This window comes from Megalopta genalis, chromosome 14 (assembly GCF_051020955.1).
Source record: "Megalopta genalis isolate 19385.01 chromosome 14, iyMegGena1_principal, whole genome shotgun sequence".
NCBI classification, from domain to species: domain Eukaryota; kingdom Metazoa; phylum Arthropoda; class Insecta; order Hymenoptera; family Halictidae; genus Megalopta; species Megalopta genalis.
Genome location: NC_135026.1, coordinates 8,094,980 through 8,112,914, shown reverse-complemented (window position 1 = coordinate 8,112,914; position 17,935 = coordinate 8,094,980). Strand labels below are relative to the sequence as shown.

Here is a 17,935-nt window from a genome sequence, read left to right as displayed (position 1 = left end):
TAATCGGTTCACTGACTCCCGAAAGAAATGATCTACGGAGTTAATACGATCGCGAGCGAGTTGCGCAGCTGCGCGCCGCGATTTCGTCGTTGTGTCCCAATTCTCGAAACGCCGGGCAGATTCGGTCTAGCAGATTTCATTTTGAATTTTCGACGGGCCGCGATACGATCGGTCGAAAGCTAAAGCGAAGCCGTCACGGGCCGCGATTGGTTAATTAAATCCAACTAGCTAAAGGCTTCTGCAGCAACATTTTTCGTAAAACCACTTGATGGCCTGTCGCAATCGACTGAAATCGCCGCGGCGCTGAAATCTGTTCGCCGATTTCGCCGGTTACAACGAAACCTGCGGAATTGAACAACCATGATTAAAAATCAGAGACCGTAACTCTCGTGATCGATGTAAAACGAAAATCGCTGGAAAATTATTTTGCTTCGAATATTTTTAGGTTGGCTATAATTTTTTGAGAAATTATTCTTAGCTTTTTATTGGCTTGATTATTTTTTGAAATAATTATAGGAAAACATTCGATGTACAAAAGGGATTCTTGTTGATGGATTTTTCCAACGACCATAAGTGCTATAAATAATACAAAAGAATTCGTTGCAATATTATTATTATTTTGATTCAATTATTTTTAGTTGGAAATGACAGTTACATGTGCGATCGAAATTCTTTTCTCGTTGTTTATAATTATTATTGATGAGCGTAATTTGTTTCAGTATTATTGAGAAAATGGTGTGCTTGTTGGAAATTGTTTCAGTCTCGTAACGCTAACCAAATTGTTGCGCAATACTGATTTTTCGTAGGCACAAGCACAGATTGCCCCGTGGAGTATCGAGACCACGCCCACTCCGGCCAGCAAGGCCACGCCCGCTCAGCGAAGTCACGCCCCAATCTGTTAATAGTAGGGTCTTTTTAATAATTTTTTAACATTTCAAATTGATCAGAAGACTATTATAATATTTTGGAACGCTTATTTCAGAAGTCCAAAATAATTCTACATCCTAAGTGCATCACCTAGTGATCCTAAAATAATTCTGGTAGTTTGGTACATCATTTTGGGAGTCTAAAATAAATATATGCTCTAAGTGCATCGTCTGAAGAACCTAAAATAATTTCGGCATCTCGATACGTCATTTTAGGAGTCCAAAATAATTCTACACCCTAAGTGCATCACCAAGTGATCCTAAAATAATTCTGGTAGTTCGGTACATCATTTTGGGAATATAAAATATTTCTATACTCTAAGTGCATCATCTGAAGAGCCTAAAATAATTCTGGCAACACGGTACGTCAGTTTAGGAGTCTAAAATAATTCTATACTCTAATTGCATCATCTGAAGAGCCGAAAATAATTCTGGCAATACGGTACGTCATTTTAGGAGACTAAAATAATTCTATACTCTAATTGCATCATCTGAAGAGCCTAAAATAATTCTGGCAACACGGTACGTCAGTTTAGGAGTCTAAAATAATTCTATACTCTAATTGCATCATCTGAAGAGCCCAAAATAATTCTAATAGCTCGGTAGGTCGTTTAAGGAGTCTAAAATAATTCTACACTATATGCGTATCATCTAAATAGCCTACAATAATTCTGGTCAGTGGCTATGTCATCAAAAGTGCCTAAAATGATTTCTACACTTCAGTTACATCACGAAAAGAGCTCAAGGTGGTTCTAGAACTTAGACACGTAATCTAAAGAGTCCGAATTAATTTCTAGACCTGCAATTCAAATGGACTGAAAATTCTATACAGTGTCCGTTATGATAATATATATCTTCAATCAGAAAATTGAATTAATTGATTTGTTCTATTCATAGATTTCGGCAAACAAAATTCGTATCCTCTTAGCAGTCTAATTTTTTAAGAACAATTTCGTTTGCATATTGGATAAGTACTGCAATAATTGTTCTAAACTGTACAAAATTTGTCGATTACTCGTCAGTCACAGTCAAGATAAGTTAACTCTGTTCGGAAGAATAACAGGATATTGATTTTCAAGAGAAATGAGGCGGCGATTGCTTTTATTGTAATCGGCTCGCAGACTTTCGCACGTGATCGTATTAGAAGAGGTCGAACCGGTTGATCTAGGTTCTCTAAGCTGCGCTCAGTTACTTTTCCACGGTCACATAGAACGCGAACGTTTTCTGTCAAGTTTGCGGCAAATGTCATTACCACGCTTACCGATGCTGCCGATACGTTCGTAACTGAATTCAATGCTAACGTAACCAATAATCACACTGTGGATATTTAGGACAAATGAAAATTGTCCAAAAGTTAATGCTAAGAAACGTAAGAAAGACTGTCCTCTTCAAGTCGTTCCAAGAAAAAAAATATATAATGCAGAGATGTTCTCAAATTTTTGCAGTGTACCTTTTCTCAGTTTTCCATTTAATCTAGACGTTTTTGAAAACAGAACACACGATATGCAAGATCTCCACACTATAATTAGTATCTTAAATTGTGGAGTTTTTGGAAAAATCAAAATTTTTTGCTATCAGTTGCAAGATAAAGTGAGTTACACAATTGATTTTCTGCTTCAATAATTTTATTTCTTTGAAAATAATACAATCGTATTTTTACATTCTTTTCCGAGATTATAACAGTTATAATAATTGTTATAATAATTATGACTCTGATTATAACAGATATTGTCATTGATTGGAAAAGTCCCATAGTCCCCGATTATAACAATTTTATGGTCCCCGAATATAACATTTTTATGGCACCTGATTATAGTGGTTATTGTCATTGATTGTAACTGTGTTATAATTTCTGATTATAACAATTTTATGACACCTGATTATAATAGATATTGTCATTGATTGTAACTATGTTATAATTTCTGATTATAACAATTTTATGCCATTTGATTATAACAGTTATTGTTATTGATTATAACTGTTCTATAGTCCCAGATTATGACAATTTTGTGGCACCTGATTGTAACAGTTATTGTTATTGATTGTGACTATTCTATAGTCTCCTATTATAACAGGTTTATAGGTCCTGAATATAACAGTTATTGTTATTGATTGTGACTGTTCTGTAGTCCTTGATTATGATAGCTATTGTCATTGATTATGACTGTCTTATAGTCCCAGATTATGACAGTTTTGTGGCACCTGATTATAACAGTTATTGTTATTGATCGTGACTGTTCTATAGTACCTGATTATAACAATTTTGTGGCACCTGATTGTAACAGTTATTGTTATTGATTGTGACTATTCTATAGTCTCCTATTATAACAGGTTTATAGGTCCTGAATATAACAGTTATTGTTATCGATTGTGACTGTTCTGTAGTCCTTGATTATGATAGTTATTGTCATTGATTATGACTGTCTTATAGTTCCAGATTATAACAGTTCTGTGGCACCTGATTATAACAGTTATTGTTATTGATTATAACTGTTCTATAGTCCCAGATTATGACAATCTTGTGGCACCTGATTGTAACAGTTATTGTTGTTGATTGTGACTATTCTATAGTCTCCTATTATAACAGGTTTATAGGTCCTGAATATAACAGTTATTGTTATTGATTGTGACTGTTCTGTAGTCCTTGATTATGATAGTTATTGTCATTGATTATGACTGTCCTATAGTCCCAGATTATGACAGTTTTGTGGCACCTGATTATAACAGTTATTGTTATTGATCGTGACTATTCTATAGTACCTGATTATAACTGCTAATTGCAATAGTTATTGTCTGCGACTATAACAGTTAATCAACAAAATTCAGCCCTCTTTTCCATAAATGTTCTCCACCGTTACGCTTTTGTACAGAAAATCATAAACCACGTTTCGCAAACTCACGTAACGAGTCCGTCGACCGCGACTGACTTTGTTATGTCAAACCACAATGAATCGCGACTGTTAGATTTTATTGCCACGGAACCGCAAAAATTCTACCTTCGTAGGAGTTCGACGAGTTCACGGTTCACGGCGGTCCTCTCTTTCCTTCAACGTTCTCCTTCTCTTACGACGCTCTCTCATACTATTTTCCTCCGCGGTTCGCTGTTCCACGCGATTGATTCTCAACTTGTTTCCCAACTCACTCGTGCATCCTTTATTACATTTGTACGCGTTCGAAATTCAATTTACATCGAAATAAACTTCAACCGTTCAATTTTTTCTTCGACGATAAATCAATTGTAAATGTGGCAGAAATTTTTCAGCATGGAGTACAGCCTCGATTATCCGAACTAATGAATCACACATTATTCTATGTGAATAATCGAACAGTTATATTATATAATATCAATTATATGTAATATTAATAATAATTACGTATAATAATAGTTAGAATTAATAAGGACTATATATAATATTAATTATAATTAATAACAAATGCATATAAAAATAATTACAATCAACAACAAATGCTTATATTAAGAATTACAATTAATAACAATTGCATATAATATTAATTATAATTACATATTATATATTATAAGAATAAAGAATTCAGATATCAACAGTTCAGTATTGGAATTAGTATATTAATATAATGTTCTACTGTACCAATGTCGATCCTCAACGTTACTCGTCGATTGTTCAAAATGTATATTTTCAAGAATATTTTTTCTCGTTCCTAGCATCAATGTTTCAGTTCTTCTTGATCTCGTCACATTTTATTTAATTCTCAAAAGTTCATTAGCTAAATGAATCTCGAAATACTCCGGCCCAAAATGACCCAGCTATCGCAGTCTGCGAGTCAATTGCGAGAAAGTGTCTTCTATGATACGATCTCATCGTTCTTCGAGCTTTTCAATATTGGACTATAGTAAACGTTAAGGATTAATCACGCTCTGCCCGAGCGAACGTTTTCTCCAATATCTTTCCCCACGAGTGCGTCCGGAAAAGGATGGGATCCTACGGAGAGCGATCTTCCAAAGGCAAATTAATGAAGCCATCGTGACTGGAGGTGCAATTAACGCGAACACTGAATCGGATCACCTCGCGATGCCTCCAACACGCTCTGATAACCGGGGCCGGTAGCTCCGAAGCGGTCGACGTTTCTGCGGCAGGCTGCGCGCCCGAAGAAAAGCGAAACACTTTCGTCGGCACCAGTTCTGCACGTCGAAGAAGTATGTGTTTCACTCGCGTGCAGCACAACGCTAAGCGTTTCCGACGTTTGAAGGTCATAGGATTTATACTAGCCAGCCGGCACGCGCGAGCCTAAGTAAGCCATTCAAAAGAGTCCGAAATTATTCCAGAGCCTGGTTCAAGCCGTTTCAGAGCCGAGATCATTCAAAGGGCCCAAAATAATTCTACATCCCAGAGGTACATCTTTTAAAATGGCAAAAATCATTGTAGTTTTTATCATTTCTAAACGCTAGCAAGATCATTCGAAGGGTCCAAAATAATTCTAGACCTCAGAGGTGCATCTTCTATAGAGTCGAAAATCATTATAGTCTCTATGAATTTCACTGAAAGAGCATAAAATGATTACAATGTCAAAGGACGGCATCCAGAGTGCCTGAAATGATTTTAGAGTTCAGGTACATCATTTTAAAAATGTAGCATGACTTCTAGACCTTAGCGAGATCATTCAAAGGGCCCAAAATAATTCTACATCCCAGAGGTACATCTTTTAAAATGGCAAAAATCATTGTAGTTTTTATCATTTCTAAACGCTAGCAAGATCATTCGAAGGGCCCAAAATAATTCTAGACCTCAGAGGTGCATCTTCTATAGAGTCAAAAATCATTATAGTCTCTATGAATTTCACTGAAAGAGCATAAAATGATTACAATGTCAAAGGACGGCATCCAGAGTGCCTGAAATGATTTTAGAGTTCAGGTACATCATTTTAAAAATGTAGCATAACTTCTAGATCCTAGCAAGATCATTCAAAGGACCTAAAATAATTCTAGGCCCAGGAGGTACATTTACTAAAAGGCCAAAAGTCATTATAGTCTATGAATTTCACTCGAAAAGCCTAAAATGATTACAATGTCTATGAACAGCATCCAAAAAATTTAAAATGATTCTAGACCCTAGGTACGTCGTTTAAAGAGATTGAAATGACTTCTACAGCCTAGAGGTGTAAAATGATCTAAAGAGCCCAAAATGATTCTGGTGCCTAAGAGCATCATCCAAAGAGTATGAAATGATTATAGACATTAGCCTTGTTATCTAAAGAGCCTGAAATGATTCTGGAGCCTAGGATCTTCATTTAAAGAGCCCAAAATGATTTTGGGACCTAGTACATCATTTAAGCAACCTAAAATGATTATAGACAGTAGGTTTGCCATACAAAGAGCCCAAAATGATTGTGGGGCCTAGGAACATCATCTACGATGCCTGAAATGATTATAGAAACTAGGCTTGTCATCTATAGAGTTTAAAATGATTCTGGGGTCTAAGATCATTATCTAAGGAGCCTAAAATGATTATAGAAACTAGATTTGTCATCTAAAGTGCCCAAAATGATTCTGGGCCCTAGTTCATTATCTAAGGAACCTGAGATGATTGGAGACATTAGACTTACCATCTGAGAAGTCTAAAATGATTCTGGTGCTTAGGTTTTCCATCTAAAGAGTCATAAATGATTCTGGGGCCCAGGATCGTCGTGCAAGGTGCCTAAAATGATTGTAGACGCTAGATTTGTCATCTGAAGTGTCCAAAATGATTCTGAGTTCTAGGATCATCATCTATGGAGTTTAAAATGATTATGGAAACTAGGCTTGTCATCTATAGAGTTCAAAATGATTCTGGGGTCTAAGATCATCATCTAAGGAGCCTGAAATGATACTAGATACTAGGCTCGTCACCTAAAGAGTTAAAAATGATTCTGTGGGCTGGGATCATCATCCAAGGACCCTGAAATGATTGCAGTCACTAGGCTTGTCATCTGAAGAGCCTAAAATGTTTCTAGGGAATAGGTTCATCATCTAAAGGGCTCAAAATGATTCTGGGGCCCAGGATCATCGTGTAAGGTGCCTAAAATGATCGTAGACGCTAGATTTGTCATGTGACGAGCCCAAAATGATTCTGAGGTCTAGGATCATCATCTATGAAGTATAAAATGATTATGGAAACTAGATTTGTCATCTGAAGAGTCCAAAATGGTTCTAGAGTCTAGGGTCGTCACCCAAGGAGCTTAAAATGATCGCAAATACTTGGCTTGTCATCTAAAGAGCCTAAAATAATTCCAGGCTCTAGGTACGTCATTTAAAGAATTTGAAATGATTTCCAAACACTGGGAGGCATCGTCTGAAAAGCCTCAAATGATTATAGACAGTAAGCACGTGATCTAAAGAGCCTAAAATGATTCTGAAGCCCAGGACAATCATCCAAGTAGTCTAAAATGATTCTGGATTCTAAGCTTATCACTCGAAAAGTCTAGGATAGTAGTCTAAAATGATTCTGGATACTAAGCTTATCACTCGAAAAGTCTAGGATAATTCTAGAGGCCACTTTATCTTCGCCATTCAAATCATAGACAGGAACTGAGATCTTGAGTGATTAGTCACGGATGCTCTGATCGAGAACAACACATTTTCCACCGATATGGATCCCTATTGGACTGCATCCACGTCTTGTTACTTCGCTCGTTGCCTGCAGAATGTCTGGCTGCCGGGAATCTGTGGAGGAAGCTACACCCACGCGTTCCGCACCGCCTCGCTACACGCGGTCGTCTGACCAATTACCAGTCCATTCTACTCGGCACGACGTTCTGCAGTGAAATAAGCACTTCACTTGTCAGGCCAGAAACAAGCGCACAGTGGTCCGGATTAGTAAAACAGGTGGAATTAATCCGAAAATTTTCGTGTTATAGAATAAGTTCAAATAGCGTTTCACCTGATTGCATTTGTTTTAGAAATATATGAGGCAATATATCAGTTAGTCTTTGTCATGCCAAGATCTGTTTTCAACCGAACATTTTTTTTCAATCAGATAAAAAATTGATTCTTATAACATTCATCTATAACACAAGTATTTGCCTGCAATCTTTTAACAATTTTTGGATTTTCACTTCTTGTCAAAGTCGCGACTAATTACACTGTCACAGGAAAAGTTGTTCGATTTTCTTTTTGTATCGGGCTATATTAAAAATGTTGTAACTTTTTTGGTACACGTTGGTATGTCAAATTTTCTTCAGTGTCAGTATATCAAATTTTCTTCAATTCAGTCAGCCTGAATTTAGCTGCAGCTGTTTGCAGCTACATTCGTGTGACAATATTTTGTTCCAACTGTTTCTTTTCTTAGTTCTGTTCGAGCTGCATTTGAGCACACTGTTTTGAATGGATCAAATAACTTTCTCAGTTTTATCTATGTAAACATACCAAAATATATTTTTATATGTATAATATATACATATAAAATATATATAATATATACATAAAAACATATATATATTTTTTATACGTATTTTTACGTAGATAAAACTGAGAAAGTTATTATTGTATATATATATTTAATTATTATATTTATATTATATTTTATTTTATTATATTATATTTAATTATTATATTATTATATTTAGTTATTATTATTATATATTTTTTAAATATACATATAATACATATAAAAGTTCATATAAAAATACGTGGAAAAATATTAATAAATACACAAGTAGAATAGAATATGTAAACGCGAACAAGTATACTAATTAAAATCAATTTTTCTACGACACGTCCAAACATTCATTCATTCATTACAATTAATTCCACCTGTTTTCTGAAACCGGACCTTCCATTTAATTATTTTCATGTAAAATTAATCTTTGTTGAAATTTTATGGTTTTTGCCATAAATCATACGACAAGAGTTTCGAAAGCGTAACGCGTTGCCACCGGACTTTTTTCGGAAGTTTTTATTCGTGTTTTTCACTTTTTCGTCGGAAACGCGGAGATCTGAAACGTTGAATCGTTCACGATCGCGGTGAGGTATGCTCGTGTGAGCATCGAGGCTCGAAATATCACCTAGTTACAGCAGATCGTATAGTTCTTGAAGATGTATCTACACTTTCTAGCTGTTTTCTAAAAGATTCTTCTCTCTTTCCACGAGAACGTGGAAACCGCGGATCGTTGACGCAACGTTTGAAAACGCCGAGCGACTATTCTTTTACTTTTCAACGGACAAAGCACTGCAACGTATCTGCGAATGTATCGCCGTTTCCACCGCGAGTCCCGCGCGTGCTTTTAGTCACGCCTTAGGAGGACACAAATTGTACGGCCCATATCCTGCAGGGAGACATTCCGAACCAGACGCTGCACAGTGGTCTGGGAATTCGTTTTCTTTTGCTGGAATTATTTTAACGTTGTTCCAAAGTTCAAGCTTGTAATATAGCATGTCGTTGAATTCGTCTCGACGCCAGCTAGAATATTATCGAGTCGAAAATATATATATAAAACTTTAAAAAAAGCAATTTTTTAAATAAAAAATGCTGGACACCTTAATTTTTTAAATATTACATATATATAATATATATATAATACATTATATTATATATATATTTTATTATATATATTATATATAATAATTATTATTATATATATAATATTTAAAAAATCAAGGTGACCAGCATTTTTTATTAAAAAAATTGCTTTTTTTAAAGTTTTTGTATTCTAATATGTGGAGAAGCGAATATTGACCAACTTTCGTTGGAAACATTTTCTTGCCAGATCATTGAATATATCTGAAACGTCGTGGTTTGGAACGCCTAATTTCTGGCCAAAATTAAATAGTCTCTACGATCGAAACGTATTCAAGAAAATCGTATTCCTATGGATTTAGATAGGTAATTTGTGGTCTTTTACATTGAAAATAAATTGTTTCGACAACTATTTTGTATTTAAATGTAAGAGATCTCTGATTAAATGATATAATGCTTAATAAACAATCTGAACATATTACAATGTATTATAAATCTAACAAAGAATTGTTCAAATTGTCCGGATTATTCCAATAAAAAATGATTCAAATAATGAATTATTTCGAATTATTTCGATTTTAATAATTATTCGAATAATTATTCGAATTTGAAATCGGCATGTCGAAATCTACGAGAAATGATGTATAAAATGTGACAAAAAAGTCCAAACGTATATGACATTGGATAAATCACAACTTCCTTGGAATACATCAAGTTCAACGAAGATGTTCAAGGTCGAAGAACGTCCACACCACATTCTCTCCATTTTTCCCTTATTCTACAACATTTCAGCTTCAAAGTAAAAAAAGCCGCATCGCTTTATCTCGTTCCTATTAAAAGTTCATCGATTTTGTCACAATTCTTCCAATTCAGCTCCACTGTGCGTCGCAGTGGGGCTAAATTGTCCAAACAGCCGGCCAAAATACGACGTTTCGTTGTCTCTTTTTCCAGACACTTTTCGAACTGGTGTACATTTTAGTTCTTTTTTACAGTAGTTTACAGCTTTTTTTGTTTACGTGTTTTTAAGATTATTCAAATTCGAAAATGCTCCTAATTGTTTCTAGCTTTTTTCACCATTTTCTATAATTTTTAATCCAGTAATTTCTCCCTAATTCGTGCTCAGATTGCGCACAAAAATGGACACTTTGGGAAGAGGAGACACGATTATTTGAGACTTGTGGCACGTTTTTATAGTTGTTGATAATCGGTGACTATAATACTAATGCTAAATATATACTAATATATTAATACTTATACTAATTATTGTATATTAATTATTTTTATTTTTATTAATTGGTATATTATATTAATATACTAATTCCAATACTGAATATATACTAATATACTATACTGATATACGAATATACTAATATGCTAATATGCTAATATGCTAATATACTAAAATATGCTAATATACTAATATACTGATATATTAATATACTGATATACCAATATAATGATATACTAATATACTAATATACTAATATAATGATATACTAATATAATGATATACTAATATACTGATATACTAATATACTAATATGCTAATATGCTAATATGCTAATATGCTAATATGCTAATATGCTAATATGCTAATATGCTAATATGCTAATATGCTAATATGCTAATATACTGATATACTGATATACTGATATACTGATATACTGATGTACTGATGTACTGATGTACTGATATAGTGATATACTGATATACTAATATACTAACATACTAATATGCTAATATACCAATATACTAATGTACTAATACTATAATCGTATCTCCTCTTCCCAAATTGTCCTTTTTGGAAAATCTGAGCGTCAATTAGGAAGAATTAACTGTAGTTTTTAATACATTTTATTAGATCTTGTTTTATTAACTTTCTGTCATCTCCGAGTCGATTTTCATTGTTTCCAACCTCATTCTCGTTCCTATCGAAAGTTTCAGCTCGTGCAGCCGGCGGAGCCTGGGTCCGCCGATCCCGGCGGTCATCTGATTTCTCGAACGGGACTTACCTCTTTAGCCGGCGAGAACGGTGCCGCGTTCGAAAGTAAACTTCCTGGCACTTCACTGGGCCGGAATTCCGGCTGATTTCAGCCTCGATATGGCTCGTCTTCGTTTGGGAAGAGCTCGAGTCTCGCGCGGATCTTGACAGCGCCCGATCAGATGGGTCAGTCCCAAAATAAGTCCCCCTTTGATCAGGCCCTCCCGGCACCGCTCGGACAGCCGCGTTTCTGTAATTTTTGTCTCTCTTTCACCGGGACTGCACAGCTCGGTAGCACACACTGGCGATCGGTTCGCTCGGGGTTAGGTTTAGGTTAGGGTGCACTGTCACGGTTCCGCGTGGGTGTAGCGCGCGCGCGCACCTCTGTCGCTGCGGTGCGGATCACGGCGGGTCCTCTGCACGCGTTCTCGCGAAGACACGTGCATAGAATGCGGGACCAACGGCCGATGCTGCGTGAATAGTCCGCGGCGCAGCGAAACCGCGGTTTAAGTATTGGTTAAGCAAGCCGCCGCGGACGGCGGCCGGCCTGGGGTGGGGGCGTGTGGGCCTTAAGCGATCGCCTGAAAATCCCGGGCTCATGGGGAGTCAAGGTCTCCCTCCCTAACACGTTCTAATTCCGGCCGGAGGGTGGGGAGCCTCTCGGGCGTCCTCTCGGGCCCGCTACACCCTCCGGCCAAGGTCGTTCGACGCCGAGGCCCCGGGACACGGGACGCCTCCCCCCTCCATCGCGCTCGGTCCACGAGCCGAGCCTGTCCGCCGACAGCCTAGATTTCGTTTTCTATTCGGGATGTCGCCGCATCGCGCCGCGTCGGTGCAGGTCCAAAGGTCGGCACCCTATTTCGCGTAGAAATCTTCGATGATCGCCTCTGTGCCGGATTCGCCTTTCACGATTTTGTCGGTGATATTATTGTTCGCGCGGCACCGTCGCCCACAATTTGAAGACTGCTGCGAACCATAAAGAATAAAGAAAAAGATGACCACGAACACCTGAATGATTCGCGAACACCGCTGAACAAATTTTTGGAAATCTACGAACTTGTTGATCGAAGGCAGATTGAATCTTTTCCTGCGATTGTTCTCGATTGCTCGACAGGTTGTTTTCTAGTTCTTGTTATTAAAATTTTACGTTACTGTAATGTATTGCGTAACGAGAATAACGGAGATATTGCGCGGCATTTCTTCAACATCTGCTTCCTAGAACACAAAAACCGGAGGACAGAGTCGCCGTGTAGGACTTCTTGCGACGATTTTTGCGCGGATTCGCTTACAATGTTGCGAGAAATAGATTCGATCGACTCCGCATCACCTGTGAATCGATCGTGTCATCGAACGATTCTCACATGAAAGTGTCTCACATAATTTTACGAAGACAAATATCGCAATGATTACGACCAGACTAGTTGTCTTTCCGGACAGTCAGCGTACAGTCAGACCGCGGAACGAACGTAATCGCAATTAACTAGGACAGTTTCGGCATCGGTAGCGGTGAAAGTATCAATAACCTAATGGGATTATTGTGGTCGGCGTGGCAATTAGTAGGCATCAGGCGACGCCGTTCAGAATCGTGACACTTTGGAACTTGTTTCACAGCCGGGAGGAAACCGTGAAATTCCTAGGCTCTTCTGTTTGCATAAGGAGGACCAAGTTTCTGAACATCTTCCTGGTACATTTTAACGTGATTGAACACCGTAAGAAATAAAATGACCTTAATTCGTACCAATGCTGCCACGCGACCGAGAGAAAGTACCGACCTAATACACGCTATGCGGGAAAATCATATAAAAATCTTGTCAATGGATGAACTAATTATTCGGATATGAACCAGTATGCCGGATAAGGAAAACTGGCCCAGTGAGAAATTTCAACTATCAGTCAACGCTGCGAGATGACCGCGCAGTCAACCTATCTAGGAAATGTACACAGTAAATGTACGACATGAATAAATAGACGAGAAAGATGTACAAAGTTGCAGTATAAGATAAATATACAAAGTTATAGTACAAGATAAATCTACAATATATTTGTACAAATTAATGGTGCAAGAAAAATGTACAAAGTTATAGTATAATATAAATGTACAATATATTTGTACAAAGTTATAGTACAACATAAATGTACAAAGTTATAGTACAAGATAAATGTACAATATATTTGTACAAAGTTATAGTACAAGATAAATGTACAATATATTTGTACAAAGTTATAGTACAAGATAAATGTGCAACATATTTGCACAAATTAATGGTGCAAGATAAAAGTACAAAATTATAGTGCAAGATAAAAGTACATCATATTTGTACAAAGTGAATGTACAAGGTAAATACACAAAGTAATATAAATACAAGATAGATGTACAAGCAAGATAAATGTACAAAGTTATAGTACAAATGAAATGTAGAACATATTTGTATTAAAAAAACGTCTAAAGTAATGGAACAAGATAAATGTACACAGTTTAAGTACAAAATAAACGTACAAGGTAATGGTACATGATAAATGTACAAGGCACATTTACATAGTAAATGCGCAAAATAATGCTACAAGATACATGTACAACGTAAATGTAGAAAGTAAAGGTGGGAAATGTACAAGATAAATGTTCAAGGTAAATACAAGGTAATGTACAAGGTAATGGTGGAAAATCAATGTACAAGGTACTGTTGCAAGATCAATGGACAAGGTACTGTTGCAAGATCAATGTACAAGGTACTGTTGCAAGATCAATGTACAAGGTAATGGTACAAGATCAATGTACTAGGTAAACATACAAAGTAATCGTACAATATAAATGTACAATTTATATGTACAAGAAGAATGTACAAGGTAAATGTCCAAGATAAATGTACAAGGTAAATATACAAAGTAAATGTTCAAAGTAATGGTGCAAGATAAGTGTACCAGGTAAATGTACAAAGTAATGGTGCAACATCAATATACAAAGTAAACATACAAAGTAATGGTATAATATAAATGTACAAGATGAATGTACGAGGTAAATGTATAAGATAAATGTAAATATACAAAGTAAATGTTTAAAGTAATGGTACAAGATAAATGTACAAGATAAATGCTCCAGGTAAATATACAAAGTAAATGTACAAAGTAATGGTATAAGATAAATGTCCCAGGTAAACATACAAAGTAAATGTACAAAGTAATGGTACAACATAAATGCACATAGTAAATGTACAAGATAAATGTTCCAGGCAAATATACAAAGTAATCGTACAATAGAAATGTGCAAGTTAAATATACAAGATGAATGTACAAGGTAAAGTTACAAGGTAAATATACAAAGTCAATGTATAAAGTGTAATGGTACAAGATAAATATAAATAGAAAATGTACAAGATAAATGTTCTAGGTAAATAATCAAATCAAATGTACAAAATAACTGTACAAGGTGTACGTACATAATAAATGTACAAAATATATGTACAAAGTATATGCAGAAGATATATGTGCAAAATATATGTAGAATTTAAATGTACGGAGTGTATTTGCAAAATGTACATACTAATTGTACATACAAAATGCGCATACAAAATGTGCATATAAAATGTGCGTACAAAATGTACATAGAAAATGTGCACACAAGTTCTACGTACTGTATGTACCATATTCAACTCATGACTATAGTTTTCAATCTAGATCATGAAAGGTGCATCGTGCGAAATCGAGCATATCGAAGCTCGCGTGTCCTCGTGTCGCGAAATCGTCAGTTCGCGACACTTATTGCCGGTGGATGCGGCATATAATTAACAGCGTCAATGTCACGTAACAATATCCAGGAACTATTAAATCGTCAGAGGGATTGGGGACTTCCTGCGTGTTGATCCACGTGACAGAGAATTTTTTGTGATCTGTGAACGTCGCTGGGAGACAAAAGAACGTTTTAGAAGACCGAGATTGATCGATCGCTGCGACCTAGAACCTGCGATTAATCATGGTAGCATGATTAGGAATACCTGGGGAACTTTCGCACCTGCTTCGATCGGACGTTCGATCGTTACCTTTCAATTTTCATACACGCGAGACAGATGTTTTAGCTTCGCGAACTTTGTGATTGAGTGGAACGTGTCCGATCAACCGTAACCTCGACACCGTGTTATGACTTACACGGTGTAATTAGATTGCCGATTTTACGTGTTTATGGCAAAACTGGGCAGATTAAATAAAAAGCACTGGAATCGTTCGTAGAATTTAGGGCTACTGCATTTTCTCCAAATTTATTCAATACATTGAGAAAAGGAATATATGTGGGATGTATCTACCATAAAAATAAATAAAGCGTCTAATACAATATAATATAATATATACATATAATATAATATAATATACAATATAATATATTGTATACATATAATGTAATATAATATATATACAATATAATATAATGTATACATATAATATAATATAATATTATACAATATAATATAGTGTATACATATAATATAATATAATACGCATATATAATAATAAGTAATAAATAAAATAAGTAAATAATAAGCATATGTATAAATAAAGATGTATGTATGTAATGATATGTATAAATCTGAACATATTTAGTTATACTTTTGTCAAAATGATCTAGATACAAAATGATTTTTAGATAAATGATTGTTATATAGGACCATAAGTGACCCCACCGATGTTAAGTACTTTGCGAAATTTGTTCTGTCTAGCATTTGGTGTGTGCCATATGCAAGAATGTGCATTGTTCTCGAGTCATGTACATATGTGGGGCCGATCCCATTAACTTACGTTTTTGTTTCAGAGCATATCATGGCATGCAACAAAGATATTGAGAATGTAGCGATGAACGACGCGACGATGCTTAGGTATCGGATAACATTTTAGAAAGTGATAGCAGCTTATCGAACACAGAGAGTGAACATGGCGATCAGGATACGCAATCTGAGGAAAGTAATTTTCAATTCTCAATCGGTCCACGAATGTCACCGGAAACCTACACCGATGGAAAAATTTGTTAAAGCGTATAACTGCCCGAAAGCATATAATATGCACGACGTCATTTCTCATCGTTCTGAAAGGAAGAGAACGAGTCAATCGATGCCCGCGTTTTTACCTATAATAATAGCAATTAACCCGCGTGATTCAGGTGAAATGGTGTCGCCTTCTTAGATTTTTCGAGTCGCGACCTCTGCAGTGACGTAAGAAAATAAATTGTTCCCCGTGCGACAGAACATTACCACGAATTCATTTCGATGCACTTAACGCTGATAAACACGATGCTATTTAACTCGGGGAACTTTAATTGCGAGAACGGGAAAACGTAGATATCGTTGGAAGATACGAACGAATGCAGATTAGAGACTTGCTCGGGTCAAAGAATTCGGATGACGAATTGCTTCCGCGATCTATAACCGGTCGTATTTACGACAGAACAGGTGCTTTAGGACAGAACACTGAGCCGCTCCCAGAAAAGAATTTGGTCGGCCGTTCACTTTTTGGCCTCGTCCATGGTCGTCCGTTCCCAATGGATCGCCGAAGAAACGCACGTCCCTGTCATGCAAGTCCCTAAGATCATTATTTCCCTGGATCGGAATCCGCTGCGATCGATAGATCGCTACGTGTCGCACGGGCCTCGCGATCCCTTCCGGCAAACTAAACATACAAGATAGATATACAAAGTAAATTTACAAAGTAAATGTACGATATAAATGTGCAAATAAAAATACAAAGTCAATGTTCAAAATAAATGAAAAAGGTAAATGTACAAAGTAATGATACAAGGTAAACGTAGATAGTAAATGTAGAAGATTAATGTTTAAGATAAATGTACAAAGTAAATGTTCAAAATAATGGTACAAGCTAAATATACAAGGGAACTGTACAAACTAATGGTGCAGGATAAATATACAAGGTAAACATACAAAGTAATGGTACAATATAAATGTAATGATTTAATGTGAATATACAAGATGAATGTACAAGGTAAATGTACAAAGTAAATGTTCAAAGTAGATGTATAAAGTAAATGTACAAACTAAATGTTCAAAATAAATGTACAAACTAAATGTTCAAAATAAATGTACAAGGTAACTGTTCAAAATTAATGAACAAAGTAGATGTACAAAGTAAATGTACAAAGAAACAGTTCAAAATAAATGTGCAAAGCAAATGCAGAAAGTACATGTACAAAGTAAATGTAGAAAGTAAATGTTCAAAGTAAATGTTCAAAGTAAATGTACAAAGTAGATGTTCAAAGTAAATGTACAAAGTAAATGTACAAGGTAAATGTTCAAAATGAATGAATATAGTAAATGTACAAAGTAATTGTACAAAGTAAATGTGCAATGTAGATGTAGCAAATAAATGTACAAAGTAAATGTACAAGGTAAATGTTCAAAATAAATGAATATAGTAAATGTACAAAGTAAATGAATATAGTAAATGTACAAAGTAAATGTACAAAGAAACTGTTCAAAATAAATGTACAAAGTAAATGTACAACGTAAATGTTCAAAATAAATGAGTATAGTAAATGTACAAAGTAAATGCACAAAAGAAACTGT

At 35.7% G+C, this 17,935-nt stretch overlaps 2 protein-coding genes across 2 annotated transcripts in view; one reads left to right on the top strand and one right to left on the bottom strand.

Moving 5' to 3' along the window:
* The window catches only part of LOC117225855 (very long chain fatty acid elongase AAEL008004), a 65,743-nt gene extending 53,869 nt beyond the window's left edge, over positions 1-11,874 (bottom strand). Inside the window, exon 1 of the mRNA XM_033479641.2 lies at positions 11,407-11,874. The gene's annotated coding sequence lies outside the window, so the exon portion shown is untranslated. The remainder of the gene's footprint in view (positions 1-11,406) is intronic.
* sit (stuck in traffic) overlaps positions 1-17,935 on the top strand; it is a 135,410-nt gene that overhangs the window by 49,336 nt on the left and 68,139 nt on the right. The window lies entirely within an intron of this gene.